The sequence below is a fragment of the Camelus ferus genome, chromosome 6 (assembly GCF_009834535.1).
Source record: "Camelus ferus isolate YT-003-E chromosome 6, BCGSAC_Cfer_1.0, whole genome shotgun sequence".
Lineage (NCBI taxonomy): Eukaryota > Metazoa > Chordata > Mammalia > Artiodactyla > Camelidae > Camelus > Camelus ferus.
In genome coordinates, this window is record NC_045701.1 from 63,016,342 (window position 1) to 63,033,209 (window position 16,868).

A 16,868-nucleotide genomic window follows, 5' to 3' on the forward strand; every position below is an offset into this window, starting at 1 on the left:
GAGACTCTCATTACTATGCTCAGATGGTGTCCTCCCCAGAACTGTGTCCACTGTGCCCCTTTGCTCTGGAGATGGAGCGGACTCCCAACCAAGGCTTCCGGTGTTTTTCTCCCATAATGAAACCCCTCCTGGTACCTCAGGATGACTGGCTGCTTTTCTGAGCCCATCTTCCCAACTGACGCGAGGCCAAGTTGAAAATCTTACCCTCAAAAACAGGTTTTAAAACCTGCTCCCGACTTTTGGTTGGGGAAATCTGCTGAAAGCCTTAAAAACAAACAAAACAAAACAAAACAACAGTTTTATTTTTTTTTAAGCAAAGCTAGAAATGGATGTCAAGGCCAGCTGAAGGGCTAGTGGATGGGGTGGTGAGGGGTGAGGTCAGTAGGGAAGAGTGAAAGGGTGGCAAAGTGGGGAGAGAAGAGGGTATGGAGGGAAGAGATAAAAAGAAACATTGAAAAGAATCCTTTTTAGGGGTAAGACAATTTACCTACAGGTGTCAAGGGACACAATTTCCTGAGACTGTAGAAGTTCTTGCTAATTGCTTCCCTCTAGCAAAACCCGGTCTCCTGTGCTATCAGTTGGTTGTGCTTTATTATGTAACCCCAATCACCCAGAGCCAGTGAGTACATGTAGGTGTTGCACAGACACATTGTGGTAACACCACAATGAAGAATTCTCTAATAAATGTGGTATTGGCTTGCTAGTGCTGCCATAACGAAATACCACAGACTGGGTGGCTCAATCAGCAGGCGTTGGTTTTCTCACAGTTCTGGAGGCTGGACGTCCAAGATCAAGGTGTGGGCAGGTTTGATTTCTTCTGAGGCCTCTCTCCTCGGCTTGCAGGCGGGCACCTTCTTGCTGTGTCCTCTCGCGGTCGCCCCTCTGTGAGTGCACACATCGGTTGTCTCTGTGTGTCCAAATTTCCTCTTCTCTAAGGACACCGGTCAGAGTGGATTAGGGCTGGTCCTAACGGCATCATCTTAACTATCACCCCTCTAAAACTTACCTCCCAATACTGTTACATTGTGAGGTAACCCAGATGTCTGAGATAATTCATATATTGAGGCTAGAACATCAGCATATGAATTTGGGGGATACAGCTCAGCATATAACAAACGGTTAGGCACTCTTTATCCAATATACGTGCCTAGGACCCAGATCCCATACTCGGCTATTAATGGTGCCCCCTCATTGACACTGAAAGGTCTTATCATCTACACAAATTGACTGCCATGCCTTGGGCTGAGAGCTCCTCACGCTACATGCCTTTACAAAAAAAGTCTCATGTTGCCTTAAAGATTTTTGAAAGTTTCATCTCTCCTTCAAATTCTCTTTTTGCTCTGTTTTCACCAGGAATTCATTTTCATAGATGGGATGTCTTCAAAGGATTTTCAGTATTAGCAGAGACTACTGATGACATGGAAGTAGGTCACCGTCTGAGCACTGGCTGAGCGTGGCCAGTTGTAGCAAGGAGACATCGCTGGTCGAAGTAGACAGGGCAGGTGAATGTCAGATTGTTCCCATAAAAACATGTATTTAGTACTTCCTCTTGTGCTGTGTCACCTGTTCCTTCATTCTTTCCTGAATCCACTGGTATTTGTTGGCATCTAACACAGGCCAGGCGACTGCAGGTAGGCAGGTGAGTGTTGTTATTGATCCCTGCCTGTATGAGTTTACAGTTCAGCTATGCTAACTGTTACAGGAAGTGGTTCAGACAGACACAGGTCTTGCCTTTCAAGCGGAGAAGATCCTAAAAGGATCATGACTGGCAATTCTCTTGGGCCTGGAATAATGGTTTCATTCAATCTCCAGAAAAAGACTTAATCGGTCTCTGTGAAGACTTTTTCTGAGCTGAAGTAAAACTCCTTCCTGTTCCCCATATACACACATTCAAATGATTCAGAAATATGAATTTTACATATCCCTTTAGTGACCTGGGTAGTGAAAAATAAACAAGAAAAAGCATTTTCTGTGCATTTCTTGCCCGCTGCCCCATCGGATTATAAATCACTTGAGGATAAGAATTGAGGTATGTACTCTACAGCCCCAAAGTGTTCTTTGCATGAAGTGGGTACTCAATATACATATATTCAGTGATTTGACCTCCATCTCCAAGAGGAAAGATAGTTTAACCAAAACCACTAGAATACTCAAAAATGTCATCCCTCTCTCAGATTAAGGAAGGAGGAAACCCCAGAAAAAAATGCCCAAGTGACTGTGGGAAAGCCAGCACTCTCCTCACTTGAAGGGCACCAGAGGCCTGCGTTCTTCCAGTAACGAGTTGAAGTTAGAGACAAGGGCTGGCAGTGAGTTCCACTTGAATTTCCTACCACCATTCTAAGGTGTGGACTTGAATAGCATGTAACTTCAGTGGGATTGCTCTGCGGTCTGCTTCTATAAATAGTAGCTTATTTGTGGGTAACCCAGGGCTGCCTATGAAACTGCCAGACTCAGAAGTTAAATCAATTCAATTCAACAGATATTTATTGTGAAGTTCAAGACAAGATTGTTCTCAAACAGTTTCGTGATAAGGAGGGAAGAACTCAGGAATCTGGAGGGGTAGCTAAGAAGAAGGCTGGCCTTTGTATGTTGATGATTTCTCTCTAAGGTCTAGACACTGGACCCCAAGACAAAGAAAAGGTAGAACTGGGCTGTTAGGTGGGAAAATACAGGTCTAGAAAATTGGAATGCTCATCATTCCACACTGGTGATTTGATGACTAGTATGATCCAAACATAGACTTGTGTTCCCTTGGCCAGTGAGAGTTTTAGATTATCGGCATGTGACCGTATGCTGATCAATAAGAAATGAGAAGGACCAATGCAGGAAGATGGGAAGGGAAAAGGGAGGAAGGTTTCTGGGGAGGGCTAATACATTATTAAGTGTCCTTGGATCATTGTTATGTTTCAGATAACGCTCTAAGCAGAAAAGGATTTAATTTAGGAAATTAGGCACTTAGAAATTCATGGGTGGTCTAGAGGAGAAGGTCCTAGGCTATACTTCCAACAGTAACCAGCAGAACACTGCAGAAATGTCGGCTGGGGTGGCTGCAACCTGTATCACAATTGAGAAGCTGGGGGAACCAGGAAGGCTCCATGGCAAGTGTGGCTACAGAACTACACTATGTAACCCATATCCAGGGATCAGGAAACCATGTCCAGGGCCAGACTGTCCCTGCTTGATCTTCCTGGGCAAAAATAGATGCCCCACTTCCTGCTTCACTGCACCCAGGAAGCAGGTGACGGGGCACTGGGACTTCTGCTGATAGTACAACAAAAGTCCAGTGCCTCTGTGACCATGTTTGCCAGGACAGCAGGTGAAACAGACTCGTCTCCCTTCAGATCTCAAGAAGGTGCATCTGAGGTGCATTCTTCCACATGGGAGGAGCTCTGCTAGGGCACTCCTCCATCCCTGCATACACTCCTTCCCAGGGGGCGTGGAGTGACAGATCTGAGTGGTAAATTTGGAATAAGAGACTTGACATGCATGAACCAGTCCTCCCTTCTCTTTCTTTGGGAGTAAGTTGCCCACAGGGAGTGTGTTTTCCACTCTACTATTCCAGGGACAAGCTCTCCCCTGCGGAGGAAGAGTATGGTCCAGGGTTGCCCGTGACTGGCTGGGTAAATTGGCCTCACGTTGAATCTCAGTGTTAGGAAGCTCACTTGCCTACAGTTACACTTCCTAATAAAGACTTATCAGAAATAAGGGTAATGTTGACCTCTATATGCCATCTTTTTCTGTTTTTAGTTCTTGTTTCTTGTTGATTGAGGAATCTGATGAGGAAACTAGGGCTGGAGACATGGAATCTGACTCCAGGCATGTGGTGTGTCACAATGCCTCTTGTGTGTATAACCACCAGCAGTTTTCACAGCCTTTCCTCATAACAACATGTTGACAAGTGCTGGACAGGATTTGTTAGCTGAGGAGTTAAAGCTGGACTCTTGATGCTTCCAACCTTTTCCATATTATGATGCACATAGGCAATTACCACCAGACATGTATATCTGTATACACACATACATATATTCATATACATACACACATACTTACATATACATACCCTTGTGTATATGTGTATAGATCTCACTATGGAAAAGGGCTGAGGCTGCCAGAAATGATGAGCCCGGAGATTCTGGCTACCTTAGGCCTTGCCTGGCTACTCTGAGCATTTAGAAGATCAAGCTTTCAGCACACCTATAATCTGTTCCTTGCCCACCAGTTGGGGAAGTTCTAGCTTAGAGAAGCATGCTAACTGGTTCAAGGCCACGAGGTTAATACATAGAAATTGGAACCCAAATCCAAAGAATCTCGACATATCCTGAAATGGAGGAGGCATTTCTTACCATCACATGTCCTCACTATAGCGTACTAGATCAGAGAGATTTCAAAAGAATGGCTTCTCTATCCAGTCTATATCTTCCAGACCAATCTCCATAAATATCGCAATAATAAACCTCAACAAATGTATGTAGAATATACCTACTATGTGCCAGGCGTATTCAGTGAACAACACAAGGTCTCCATAATCACGGGGCTTTCATTCTACCGGAATCTCTGTAAGTTCTAGTTTGGGTTTCTTTAAAGTAGAGTGAGAACTTAAAGACACAAGGCAACCTGAGTACAGACTTATTCTAAGCTGTTTATGATTTTTTCCCCAGTCTTTCCCACACCAGTTCAATAGCAATTTTTTTTGTGTGTGTGTGACTTGTCCTTATCAAGCCTTTCCAAATCATACCGCATCAGTTTTCACAGGAACAAAACCTCTTTTTGCACTCGCATTTCATTGGTTTTCACAATAGTTAAATTATATAATCAGAATTTCAAGTACAATAGGCAGAAACGGGTTTGGGGACAAACAGCACTGACCCTGGTGAGCACGCAGCTCAATTTGAGGCAACACAAGTACCCGAGAGCGTCCATACTACAAGGATCTGGAGCGCCATGGACGCTGGCTGTCTTCATAGAGGAAACAACATCCCCTAAGCTGGTGGCTTGGTGAGGTGGGGGTCAGTTTTAAGAGCTTCTGCCACAAGGGTTCACTGTCTTCCCCAGACCAAACACATCTTGGACTTTGAGAGTGGCTTATGCCACTCTTTTATTGAAGGGCTCGCATACTTATTCTCAAGCTTTATAAAGGTGAGGGAGACAAGGAGTTGTACCCTTGTTTAGCTGGGTTTTGCTTTGTTTATAAATTCATAAAGGGGAAAATATGCCTCTGTATTGCCTTTTGTTTGATATCTTATGATACGTGCACATTCTTTTCTCCACAATCCTCCTGTAAGCATCTCCCCAGGCGGGGGCCCCAGCCCGTCCTCAGATACCACTTCTTCCCTCAGGATAATGCAGCCTCAGCGCCAGTCTTTTCTTGTGTCTCACAGATCCTGTCCCTCGGGCACCAGCTGAGTATCCCTGCATTTTCCCTGAGCTCAGGCTTCTGCAGGCTCTGTAGCGGGAGGAGGTAAACTTGGGGACATGAATGCCGGTGAGGGAGGAGAAGCAGGGGACGACTGGCTTCTTTTCCTCTGGAGGCAAATGTAAATCACCATCCCCTAAATGCAGATTTCTTCAGAAAATTACCCAGTCTAGTCTTTTTTATTTTCATGAAAAAAGCATATTTCTTTTATGATTATGACTTGGCCCCGATTTTCCAGGCCTGGATTTCCCCCCTTTTGCTGAGAATACCCCTTCCAGAATCATTCAGGGCAAGTGTACTGTGTTCCAACAGCACATCTCTGAGGTCCAAGTTTCTTTCTGTGAGTAGAGGTGGAGTATTCAGTCCACCCTCTACAACAGAACACCCATTCTGTGGGAAAGCCAGTTGCCCTCCCTTATGCAAAGGGCTAGGAAGAGATTATGTGGTTGTATATCCTGACAACAGCACACCAGAAAGAACAAGCCATATTAGAAACAAACAGGCAATAAAACTGATAAGAAGTCAGTGATAAAGAATGCTCAATGTGCTCCTAAATTGACAGTGAGATGATAGAGATTATTTAATCCAACCTGTTTGTAATGCAAATACAGAGACAGTTGAGTGAAAGACACCTGCAGAAGCCAGATCTAGCCTGAGGCAAAGCTGGGGTAAGCAGTCACCGACCTCTAGTCAACTGTTGTATCTCCTCCAGCTACCTTTTTCAAAATGTGGTCTGTAGCGGCCTGAGGAATCCCTGCGACACCTACCTGGTATATGTGAAGTTAAGAACTATCTTCATAAAAATACTGCAATTTTTGTTGCCTTTTTCGCCTTGTTGACATTTGCGCTGAAGGTGCAAAAGCGCTGGTGGGTGAAACTCCTACCACCTGAGCACGAATCAAGCAGGCACCAAGCTCCAGCAGTCATTGCCACACACTTGCCGTAAAAACAAATGCCAGTTTCATTTAAGAATGTCCTTGATGAAGCAGTAAAAGTGATTAATCTTGTTAAATAGTGACACTTTTCAAAACATTCTGTGTAATAAAATGGGCAGTGTGCTTAGAGTGCTTCTACCGCATTCCGGAGTGGGATGGTTATCTCTTGGGAAAGCTCTCTCTACGTGACAGAGCTATGAGTTTGTGAGTTGAACTAGCCATTATTTTTCATGGAACGTCCCCCTTCCTCCTCCTTTCTTGAAAGACTAAATGACAAAGAATGTTTTTTTCAGACTTAGTATTTGGCAGACATTTTCTCAAAATGAACAAAAGGGGGCCTGTCACTTCAGGGAAAACAACTGATAGTATTTGTTGTCAAGGATAAAATTTGAACTTCCAAGCAAAAATTAGAATTTTGGAAAACTTGTATCCGCTACACTGGAGCTTCATAGCTTCCCAAAACTTAAGGATTTTTCCAAAGAGATCAGTTGTGATATTAATGAATGTGATTTTTTTTGATATTATATAATAAAATGGGTCAATATTTGTAATATCTGCATAACTCAGTAAAGCAATATTTTTCAGTGATCAATGCATGGTATTACAAAATCATACATGGGTAAAAGATTCATTCAAGGTGCACAACAAATGGATTTTTATGTAACAGAACACAAAAAATTCACTGATACGCTTTCAGATTCCACATTGCAACTATCCTTTAAGAAAGTTGTTACATTTCGGTGCAGGATCCAAAAAGAATATCCACAATTATCTAAAGAGACTATTGAATACTCTTTGTTTTTCCAGCTACATATCTGTGTAAAGCCAGATTTTCCTCATACTTCAGTGAAAACAACATACTGCAACATGTTGACCACAGAAGCAGATACAAGAATCTAGTCACCTTCTATTAATCCAGACATTTTTAAAATTGCAAAATTATAAAACAATGTCACTCTTCTAATTTTTTGTTTTGAAAGATTTTTAAATGAAAATGTATAATTTATGTTAATATGTTATGAATTTATTGGTATTTTAAATGAATAAATATTTTAGATTTTCTACCAAAAGACATAACCTACATAAATTTTAAGAGTAAAAGGGTCCTGAGACTGAAAGGTTTGAGAAGCGCTGTATCGCACCATTCTGCCTTCCGGAAAGTGGGCTTGGGGTACTTCCTTCTGCTTTACCCAAATAAGCCAACGCCGTTACAGTTTTATTTTTAAATCCAACCTGCCCTCTTCCTCCAAAGCTGTTTAACAAGTGAACGGAAAAAGTACTGCAGATTCCTGAAATCAAAGGACCCAAAACAAAGAGAAAAGGCAAAAGAGTGAATAAAGGACTTTCTCCAGAGCCTGCCAGGCTGACCAAGGACCACCTCCCCTCTGGCAGCCTCTGCCTATTTCTTTTTACTTCATTGGCCTAACCCCACACCCATCCACCCACTCCCACCCCGTAGTCTCAGCCCTGTCCTGGAACTCTATTGTTTTCTGGAGCCTCAAAACATAAATGACTTTATTAAAGCTTTGGGCTGATTCCCCAGCCCCAGGCCCCTCCATCCTTGCGCCCCCTCTGGGATGACATTGCAGGGAAGTTTTCTTTCAGATCATGCCTCCACCAGCTCACTGCCCTCAGGCTTAGGGCTGAGATGAAAAGGGAAGGCCCCTGTTTCTGGACTAAAAAGGAAATGTAAATCTCTCACAGGCCACGTGCCAGAAGCTGCCAGAAGACCATTTCCCTGTTAGTAAACTCGGCTGTCGGGGCCATCCTTCTCTCCTTTAATAACCTGTGGGGCACTTATTGATTGCACATGCTGGTCCCTCCTAAATTAAAACAGGGATGGCTTCTGGTTGCCCAGGAGCTGCGTGGATGGAGAAACTGGTTCACAAATACTTGATGCTTATAGAGCACAGGGCATCGCACCACAGAAACAGGAAGAATATGCAACATCGGGCTCAGAGAACACATGGGAATCAACTCCCATGGCTGCAGAGCCTTCCGGGCATGCTGCAGTCCTTAATTAGGCTCTTTCTTGGGCTCCTACTGGAGACCAACAAAAACACTGATTGCGTGCCTCCTGCTGCAGCACGTTCTTCAAACGGGAGGGGGGTAGCAAGCTCTGGTGGGTAGCAGACGGGCCTGCTCCCACCTCCACCCCTCCCCAGGATGGGAGTCGGCAAGTGGGAAGGAGTGTTCATGTCTTGGGCTATGGTGGACAGAGCACCAAGTTAGGAATCAAAAGACATGTTCTAAACTCCTGCTTCAACTACCTATAGCTACATGACCTTGGGCAAGTCCCTTTAGCTCTCTGAATCTCAGCATCTTGTCTGGGAAGTGGAAAGAGTAATAATACCTAAGGAAATAAGCCTGCCTGGTGCCCTGTGTGCTCTCAGTAAATGAGTATCCATTGCTGAAACTGAATTTGAATCAGTTAGAGAACATGGCGACAGGTACAGGATTGAAATGATGACATTCTCCTACCTCCAAAATCTGGCATCAGGAACTTTCCATGACTATCCTTAGCCAACGCCCTGCTCTTAAGTAAGAAGTGAGGCCTTGGAACTCACAGCTTGGTAAATTGGAAATGTTTCTCTCATCCTTCTGTCTTCCCGTGCCCCTCCTGACTTGGCTTCTGGATTTAAAATTCATTTCACAGGGAACTTCTCTAAAGTGTCTAGTAAACAGAGAGAAATATGCCAGCATAACTCATCATTCTACTGAAAAAGCTTGGCACCCACATGCCCACACTTGGCAGAACCTTCAGAGTTTCTCTAACTTTAAGGCCCTGGGCAATTATGTCCACTTATGCTTTTCCAAGATGGGTAGCCCTGTCTCCACGGTTCTACTGTGGTCCCTTTTGCCATTGCTGATTAACATGGACCAGAAGGACAGTGTGCATAACCATATTTTCCTACCCCTTTCACTGGTCCTGGAAATGAAATTTGCTGCCCTGGGATAAACTGTGTCATGAGTTGGATGGTGCCCCCAAAATATGTCCACATCTTGGAACCTGGGAATGTGACCTTACCTGAAAACAGGCTCTATGTAGATATAATTAAATGGAGGATCTTGAGATGAGACCATCCTGGATTACCTGGATGGGCCCTAAGTCCCCAAAGCAAAGTGTCCTTACGAGAGACAAGAGGAGAAGACACAGGCATGGAGGAGAAGTCCATGTGAAGACAGAAGCAGAGTGAGGTGGTCCCGAGCCAAGGGGTTCTTGGGCCACTTGAAGCTGAGAGAGACAAGGAAGGATTATCTACCAGAGACTTTGGAGGAAGCATGGCCTAGCTGACACTTTGATTTCAGACTTCTGGCCTCCAGAACTGTGAGAGAATAAATTTCTGTTGTTTTAAGCCACCTGGTTCGGGGTGGGTTGTTATCGTAGCTCTGGGAAGCTATTACAAGTGTGCTCCCTGGGGATGGACCCCAGCTCAGGGTCTTCTACAGGAGATGTCTTCTCCCTCCACAGGAAGGTTTACCTGAGCAGCAGCCTCCTATGGCCCTGGTCAGCAGCCAACTCTCAAGGAATCCACATACCCACTCTGAGGTTGTGGCTGAGGATCACACTGGAGAAAGCATCCTGGGGTGCTTTCAGCATCCATTGGCAGGCAAGGCATAGGGAAAATGGCTTGAATTTTGGAAATAGACAGATCTTGGTTTAAAACTCAACTCCACTATTGGCTCTGTGACTCTAGATAAAATACTTGCCCTCTTTGTGCTTCAAGTTCCTCACATATAAAATGAGGATAAAGATGCCTATCTTTTAGGCAGGAACAGATCCAGGATCTGAGGCTTGTATAAGTTTAGGGATCCTCTAAAAGAAAATGAATCCAAAGTTTCAATCCAAAATTGGGAGTTGGGCCTTGAAAGAGCCTTGTGTAAGTGAGGGGCCCTGAGACTTAAATTAAACCCACCTCTGCTCACAGGGTGTTTTGAGGATTACAGATAAAAACATGAGGCTCTCGGCAGTGCCCGGCTCCTAGTGGGTGCTCCATAAGAGGTAAAGCTGTTTGGATGAAGAATCCAACACTGCCTCCTGAAAGGTACTTAAATGTGTTTGCAACGCACAGAAAAAACGTCTGGTAGGATACATTCCATGCCAGGTTGCTAGTTGTTGCCTTGAGAGCCATTTTCTCTTTCTCTTCCATAACATTAAACTGACTTTTGGGGGGATGGCCATGTGCTCAGCTAAATCTAGCTTCCCAAGCAGCTCTTGCAGCGAAGTATGGTTATGAGACTAAGTTCTGGCCGAAGAAGTGTAAGCAAAGAAGTGTAAGAGACTTCTATGAAATCTGCTTATGGGAGGGTGTTATGAGTTGAATTCCTCCCCCACCCCCACCCCAGCAAATTCACATACTGAAGTCCTAATCCCCAGTATCTCAGAATACGACCTTATTTGGAAATAGAGCCCTTGCAGATATAATTAATTAAGATGAGGTCATTAGGGTGGGTCTGTAATACAATGCGAATGGTTTCCTTATAAAAAGGGAAAATTCGAACCCAGACACACACACTCACACACACACACAGGGAGAATGCCATGTGAGGATCAAGGCAGAGAATGCAGTGATGCTTCTACAAGCTCAGGAACAACGAAGACCGCTAGCAAATTACTAGAAGAAAGGGGAGAAGCATGGAACAGGTTTCTCCTTACAGCTCTCAGAAGGAACCAACCCTGCTGACACCTTGATTTCAGATTTTAAGCTGCCAGAACTGTGAGACAATAAATGAATTTCTGTGCTATAAGCCACTCAGCCCGTGGTACTTTGTCACAGCAGTCCCAGAAACTAATATGGAGAGATGTTCCCTTCTTCCTCGCTTTTCCACTCTGCTGCCTGGAGTGCAGATGAGAGGGCAGAGCCTCCACCAGCCATAGTGACCTGAGAATGAGGACCCCACTCACGGAGGGTAGAGCAGAGAGCTGGGAGCCTGGGACCCTACCAACTTCGTGGAGCTGCCACACTAGCCCAGGACTGCCTGCCTTTGGGCTTATTTTCCCAAAAAAATGAGTAGACTTGAAGTTTTATTATTATTTTGTTTTTTGAAACATAGCTGAATATAATCTTAACTGATACACACACAATTTGGATAAATTAGTTATTCTTTGGAGAGAAGACCAGGATTAGGGATCAGTGGGAGGGGAATTTTAGTTTTATCTGCAATATTTAAATTTTGATATCAAGAATATATTTTGTAACAAAATTAATTTATTTTATAATAAGTAATTTATAAGGAAAAAAAGGATGAGAACCTATAGAGAAGAGACTTAAGAAATACATCAATCAATTGCGATCTGTGAACTTTATTTGGATCTTGATTTAAACAAAAATTTAAAAAATTTTTTTGAGATAATTGATGAAATTTAAATTAATTGGATATTTGATATTGAGGAATTATTGTTAATTTTTATGTATGCTAGTATTATTGTAGTTATGTATTTAAACGATCCTTTTATTTTAGATTCTAAAACATGATTTTTCAACTTCAGCACGATTGTTATTTTGAGCCAGACAATTCTTAGTTGCAGGTGCTCTCTTGTACGGTAGGACATTTAGCAACATCTCTGAATTCTATGCATTAAATATCGGTAGAACCCCCATACACAAGTTGCAACAATCAGTAATTATTTCCAGACATGGCCAAATGTCCCTTAGGGGACAAAATTGCCCTAGGTTGAGAAATACTGCTCTAAAGTTTAAAAATATTTACTGGAACATCTGGGTAGGATGATTTGATTTTTGGGTCTTGTTTTGAAATAATCCAGGTGATGGGAGTGGGTAAAGTGTTCCATAATAAAAAGTTTAAAATACACTTTAAAAAGTTGAGTCTATTTGGACTTCTTTTCCTATCAATACGGTGGACTCAATATTTTAAAATATTTTCTCATCATAAAATCTGAGTATATTGGATTAAATATAGTAAATATTTACTTCCTTAGTCCAAGATCTTGTCTCCTACGTGACCATTAAAATCCAAGGCTTAGGTTCCAGATCTGACTGTGGGCAGGGCAGGCCCTTCCCCACTCACCCTTCCCTCCCACTTGCTAACACCGTGCTGCTTCCTTAGCCAGTGGCTCCTCTTGGGTCTACTTCGGTTACCTCTTGACCTAACTCCTGAGGGGTGCCTGGGAGCTGTGAGCCTGGGCCTCCTCCCCTAGTCCTCAAGCTCCTGCCCACAGTGGGTGCGTTTAGAATCAGATTCATTAGGGCCTTGCTGTCTGTCTCATCTCCCCAAGAGTCAAGCCCATTAGCTTCGGGCTAACTGCAGAAGCCAGAGCCCCAGGCCAGCCCACTCCCTCTAAACACCACCACACCCCTGCACCCATATTCTCCACCTGCTGCTTCACTTGGCCACCTGCTCAGGATACTCCAGGCCTCCGTGGTGCTCACCCTCCCCTGGGTGCCTCTGCTGAGAATGGCTTTCGGGCCCTCCTTGTCCTTCCCAGGCCCTGAGCCTTCCAAGATTTAGTCAGGACTCCCTCGCCACCTCAGCCACACGTTATCACCCAGGTCCACCAGGGGCCAGTTGGAGTGCAGGTCGGAGGAGGGAACCCTGAGCTGGAGGCAACTCAAGGTAGAAAGTTCCCTGGCAAAGGGAAGTCGGCCCTCGGGGTCCTTGGTGGGGCTGCAAGCTTACCATCCAACACGAGATCTAAGGGGCAGCGGGCTCTGTTCCTGAGGCACCTTGGAGCTAGACCACTGCCAAGACGCCTCCCTCCGTGCTAGAGGCGGGTGGAAGCAGCTCGGGCACCGAGTAAACCGGGGGCGCAGACAGTCTTCGGACAGAGCAGCCAGCAGTGTGGAGTGAGTGGGCCCAGCTATTTTTACACGGATGCTGTTCCAACCGCAGCTGACAGCTTTTGGAGGTGGGCGGTATCTCTGTGGTGGAAGGATCTTTGAGGTGAGAGGGTGGCAGGGGGCCCGAGCACCACCACTTCCTCTACCCTTCTGAGTGTACTCTTATCAAGTCACTAATCCTGGTTCTGCTCCATTTCTGTGCCCCTTAAAGAAGTAGAATGAGGTAGAATCTGGCCACCTCCTTGCCTGGGAGGCAGTCATGGCTGCTCTTGAGTTCCTAGTGCTTTGAGGGCTGTGGGTGGACTTGTGTGAGAAGCCACTTCCCTCCCCTTCATGGGAATGGGGTCATGGATGGACTTACAACAGCACGGGGGACTGGGAGAGCCCTGGGTTCAAATCCTGGGCCCTCCATTTATGAGGCGAGTGCAAAGGCAGGCAAGGTGCTCGACATCTCTGTGCTTCACCTTCCCCATGTGTGGAATGAGGATAACCCTGCCTGCTTCATGAGGTTGTTGTCTATTAAATGAGTTTATGTATATAAGTATACACACACACACACACAATATACATATATTTGTAAATGTATATGTATGAATTATGTACCCACAGAATGCAAAGGCACATACAGAAAAGAGGAATCCGGCCTTTCACGTCAGTGGGGTGGGGGACTGGCCTCAGTCAGCACAGTCTCAGTAGACACCTACCTATGACATTCTAGGGGTCAGCAGTACTGCCTGTTCCCACGACCACAGCTGTCGGGAACAACAGCTGCAGTTCACTGAGAGCCTGCTTGTATAGGGATAGAGACCCTGTCCATCCTCAGGCCCTGCAGTCAAGCAAGTGAAGTAGACCCGGCAAGGGGGAGCCATTTACCATGTCGGAGGAAGAGCATTACTGAAATAATCAAATGTAAGCACAGCAGGACTACAGTTACTTGAGGGTGGAGGCCTATTGATTACTCAGGTGTTCGGGGCTAGGGCTCACCAGCAGTGGTGCTCCTAGTTTTTGCTTGTGGAAACTTGTTTTTACCTATGCACCATTCCCTCCCCCTTCCTCAATACCAAATGGTCCTTTGGGAACCACCCATTTCCCACTCTTTCCGTGTAGTTCAGGTTGGGATGACTTCACCCCACCCCCAGCCCCACTCTGGTCCCAGGGTGGGTATGTGACCCAGGCTTGGCCAACCACAGTCACAGTGGCTGGTTGGGGAGTAAGTCCTTTGTCCAGGGAGGGTCAGTGAGAGTCAGCACTGGGACTGTTGCTGAAAGAGGCACTCTTTTCCCGCTGGAATTGCTAAGCTGCGGACATGTAAGCCAAAGCCAGTGGTGGCCACCTTTGCCACTGCATGAGCAGAGTCTGCCTGAGAATAAAGACAACAGAGAGAAAAGGCAGCTCTGAGAGATGGACGCACGTAGATTTCTTGTTGCCCTTGCTGAGCACCTGAAACCAACCATTCCTGAAGATGTCGAATTTTAAATTACATGAGCTAGCATACTACCTTTGAAAAGACAGCCTGAACTGGGTTTCAATAAATGGCAACCAAAGGGGACTAATTCATCTTTCTATTTACTTTTCATTTTGATGAAAAATTTGCAGTTTTTACATTGTGGCATAAAACCAGAACTCTGACATGTTTGACAACATACTTTTGACAGTTCTATTTCTGACAAGGACATGCTGGGGAGTTGCAGGAACACCTCCCCTTTGTCCGTCCCCCTCTTTTCTCAGTACACTTTTATTCGGAGCTCCACAAATGTATGCTAATGATCTTATGATGATGACAGCCAGAGTGGGCATGAGTAGGATTAGCATAGGCGAGACAAGAGGCAAAAAGACTACTCAGGAAGCCAATGTAATGTACCAATTGAGAAGTGAGAAGGATCTTCACAAGGTGGTAGCCACAGATACGGAAAGGAAAGACCCTGCAGGGGTGGGATTAGCAAGGTCTGGCAATATGTTAGAGGGTGAAAATGTCAAAATAAAATGCTTTCACCTACGAGACTCTACAGGACCTGGACCTCCTGTTTGGTCCCTGACTTATAGCACTCTTTCTCTTGCCCTGTCTGACCAGCTGCACTGGCCTTTGTGCTCAGTGTCCTCTGCTCAGGACACTCTGACTCCATATAAGTTCATTTCTTCACTCCCTCCAAGGCCTCTGCTTGGATGTCATTGCATCAGAAAGGCTGCCCTGAACTCCCCCTTCAACTGATCTATTTTTACAGACCCTCTCTCAGCGCTCCTTATCCCTGCTGACTTTTTCTCCATTGTACTTAACCCCTCATTGACTGTATGTATACATTTCTTTCTTTCTTTTTTCCCTTTCTTTCTTTCTTTCTTTTTTCTTTGTATTGAAGTACAGTCAATTACAACGTGTCTATCTTTGGTGTACAGCACAATGTCCCAGTCATGAATATACATACATATATTCGTTTTCATTTTTTTCCATTAAAGGTTATTACAAGATATTGAACATAGTTCCCTGTGCTATACAAAATGAAATTTTTTATTATCTATTTTTATATATAGTGGCCCTATATATATATTAAATATTGTATATATATATTATATGTATTGTAAATCTGAAACTCCCAAATTTATCCCCTCCTACCCCCTTTCCTTGGTAACCATAGGATTGTTTGCTAAGTCTGTGAGTCTGTTTCTGTTTTGTAGATGAGTTCATAGTGTCCTTTTTTTTTTTTAGATGCCACATATGAATGATATCATATGGTATTTTTCTTTATCTTTCTGGCTTACTTCACTTAGAATGACGGCCTCTAGGTCCATCCATGTTGCTACAAATTGCATTATTTTATTCTTTTTTATGGCAGAATAGTATTCCATTGTATAAATATACCACAAATTCTTTATCCAGTCATCTGTTGTTAAACATTTAGGTTGGTTCCATGTCTTGGCTACTTTACATAGTGCTGCTGTGAACACTGGGGTGCATGTGTCTTTTCACAGTAGAGGTCCCTCCAGGTATATACCCAGGACTATGTGTATATATTTCTTTTCGATCTTTCTTGACTAGAAAGCAAACTCCACAAAGGCAGTGACTTTTGTTCACTGCCGAGTCCCCAGAACCTAAGGCAGAATCTGGCACAAAGTAGGTACACAATAAATAGGAATAAAGAAATCTTGAACAACTGGGACACTGTGATGTGGCACCGACAAAAACAGAAGCCCTGGGAGATGAGTGGGGGCCATGGTTGGTGGCGTGGAGGAGTGAGGGGGTGAGTTGGTTTGGAGCCCATGGAACTTGAATTGAGATGTGCACATGGCACTATCAGGCTGGTGGTTGACGTGCTAGTCTGGCTCTCAGGAGAGCCCGAGGTGGGGATCTGAGAGTTATGCATCAAAGGCTGGTGGAATCTGTGGAATCAGTGAAAAATCCCTGAGGAGACCAAGGAGAGAAAAAGACCTGGATCAGAGCCCTAGGAAAGGCCTAGGGTGACCAACTAGTCCTGGTGTGCCCAGCACTTTCCTGGGTTAAAAACTGAGAGTCTAGCTTGGGGACCCCTTGAGTCTCAGACAAACCACCCTGGTCACCCTAAGAAGGCCCTTCCATTGACATAGAAGGAATGGAAGGACTGGTTGGAAAAGTAGAGGAAAAGCAGCCTGGAGCTTCCTCGTAGAACCCAAGGAAGAGGAGGGCTCAGGGAAGGACTTGTCCCCTCCTCTCTCTTCTTCTCCACCAAGGCCAGTTTGGGTCTGACTTTC

The 16,868-nt window shown here is 44.7% G+C and overlaps 2 long non-coding RNA genes across 3 annotated transcripts in view; one reads left to right on the plus strand and one right to left on the minus strand.

Annotated features, from left to right (window-relative positions):
* Positions 1–13,135, minus strand: part of LOC116664306 — a 31,447-nt gene extending 18,312 nt beyond the window's left edge. The window contains exon 1 of one of the 2 annotated variants that reach the window (XR_004320754.1): positions 12,988–13,135. This is a non-coding gene — a long non-coding RNA (uncharacterized LOC116664306). Of the gene's footprint in view, positions 1–8,829; positions 8,960–12,987 lie in introns of those variants that run through there. The other variant, XR_004320755.1, reaches the window with a different exon arrangement.
* The window catches only part of LOC116664307, a 117,521-nt gene that overhangs the window by 48,919 nt on the left and 51,734 nt on the right, over positions 1–16,868 (plus strand). The gene's annotated exons all lie outside the window — the stretch shown is intronic.